The sequence below is a fragment of the Lotus japonicus genome, chromosome 2, assembly GCF_012489685.1.
Source record: "Lotus japonicus ecotype B-129 chromosome 2, LjGifu_v1.2".
Lineage (NCBI taxonomy): Eukaryota > Viridiplantae > Streptophyta > Magnoliopsida > Fabales > Fabaceae > Lotus > Lotus japonicus.
Window position 1 is genome coordinate 24,377,080 of NC_080042.1, and position 2,282 is coordinate 24,379,361.

The 2,282-nt window shown below is 41.7% G+C and overlaps 1 non-coding gene across 1 annotated transcript; it reads left to right on the plus strand.

Annotated features, from left to right (window-relative positions):
- The first annotated feature begins 322 nt into the window (after positions 1 to 322).
- On the plus strand, positions 323 to 429 carry LOC130741541 (small nucleolar RNA R71). Its single transcript, XR_009020434.1, has one exon. It is a non-coding gene; the product is annotated as a small nucleolar RNA R71 (small nucleolar RNA).
- The last annotated feature ends 1,853 nt before the right edge of the window (positions 430 to 2,282 follow it).

Here is a 2,282-nt window from a genome sequence, read left to right on the forward strand (position 1 = left end):
CCCTCCACAAGTCACACACTCCACCTTGGCAACTCGACCACCAATCTTGGTAGTCTTCATTTGATTTTGAATCTCATTCATTTGCTTGGAGAGTTGCTTGTTGGAGGCCATAAGTTGATCATAAGCTTCAACCTCAAGGACTCCTCTTCGGGCTTGGCGATCATTACTAGAGTTCATGGCTCTTATAGCCATCTTTTCAACCAACTCATACCCCACTTGTGGAAGTAAGGCATCGAACTCTCCACTTTAAGCCGCATCCAAACCAAACCTCGAAGAATATTGGAGACCATCATAGAACTTTGCTACTTGCTCAGCTTGAGTAAGGTTATGTTGAGGACACCTCCTCAAGAGCTTCTTGAACCTCTCCCAAGCTTCATAGAGATTCTCATCGGTGGATTGAGTAAAAGTCATGATGTCATTCTTGAGCTTCCTCAAGAGGGCTCTTGGAACAAACCTTGTGGTGAACTTCTCAGCCAAGTCGGGGCTGTGAATTCAACCACTCTTCAGCAGTATCCCTCAATGAAAAAGGGAACAAACTCAAACGGATTGTGTCCGCTGAAACATTCTGAACTCTGTAGGTGTTGCAATTGCGGATAAACCGCTCCATGTGTGCATGAGGATCTTCAAGAGCACCTCCACCATACTGACTTTGGCTCACCAAGTTGATGAATGCCGGCCTCAGGTCAAAGTTTCCCGTGCCATCGGGGGAAACTATGCTGCCCGGATAATCGTAGCTCATGGCAGCCGAGGTGAGGTCTCTAAGAGAACGATTGGCATTCTCCAATTCTTGCTCTTGGAGTCTTTGAGCAAGAGCCTCATTCACTCTTTCTTCAATGTGGGCTTGCATCTCCTCTTCCGTCATTTGAGCAGCCATGGCTTCAAGCCTTTGTTGGGCTCGACGACGGCGAAGAGTACGTTCAGGCTCCGGATCAAACAGCAATGGATCCGTGCCAAGCCTACTGTGCATAAACTGAAATCACAAAAATAGAGAAAAGGTTAGTAACATCTATTCAATGCAATGCTTAGTAAAACAAACAAACAAACTCTTTAACTTAAACCGAAAACCACAAACAATCCCCGGCAACGGCGCAAAAAACTTGTTGGTCAATTCGCAAGTGTACGAATACCTCCGGGTTTTAAAATATCGAACCACAGGGATTGTGAGTGAGAATTGTTGATTTAAGCCTAAAGTTTGCAAGTTCTTAAAACAGTAAAATTTAGAAATTGATTTTGGTTGATTGTGACAAAAGATTTGCAAAAGAGCAATGTTGAAAATGATGTAAATAACAATTGATGGAAAATTGCCTTGGGTTTTTGATCATCTAATCCATTTTAGTCCAACTATCCTATGCATGTGAATCCTTGATTACACTCTTGTTGATATAGCCTATGTACTTACTAGTTGATTCCTCACAAAAGTAATTCTCTCAAATTGAAAGATAAGCCCAATTCCTTGTGTTACTTAAACATTCATAAGAGGTATGATAGCATGGCTATTCAGGCCAACAAAACCCTACCCTCACTCTATTCCTAGAAGCAAGTATAGAAGGATCTATTCCAATTCATGTCCCTAAATCATAACAAATTTCCATTTGATTATAATCTAGCCTATAGCAAAGGTGCACCAAAGCTAAACATGCAATAAGGAATTGAAATACAAGATTGAATTAAGACTCATGCATAGAGATAGGATTTAACAACTAAAATTTCATAGAATCTCTTAACCCAAAGCAAAAAAAGAACTAGCCACTCCTGGCTAGTGAATTCATGAAGAAAATGTAAATAAAACCTGAGGAAAAGTACAAGTTGGAAGCCTCCCTTGGCCCCAAAGTTCTCCTCAGCTCTCAAACTTGACCAAAAATGAGTGAAAATGTCAAAATGTATCAAAGAAATTGGCCTAAGCCTTATTTATAGGCAAAAACAAACGAAACTGGGCGCTCATGCGCCAATTCAGAGCGCCTGAGCGCCAATTGCATGTTGAAAAACAAGCTCTCTGACCCTATTGGCGCCTAGGCGCCCACTCCCAGCGCCTAGGCGCTCTAGCTCGCCTGAAAATGACTTTTTGGCTTCTGAAACTCCTCTTTTCAATTCTCTTTAAGTTCTTCATCAATTCCATGCTTCTTGGCCTTCCTTCTCCTTCAGTTTCTGCACTCCAAACCTAACCAACAAGACAAGGAAGATTCTAGAACCTCCAAGAGCTCATTAGCACAAGAAGTCCCTCATAAAACACAACAAAACCATGCAAGTCCTAAACTTTACTGAAAATGCAAGAAAACTACCTA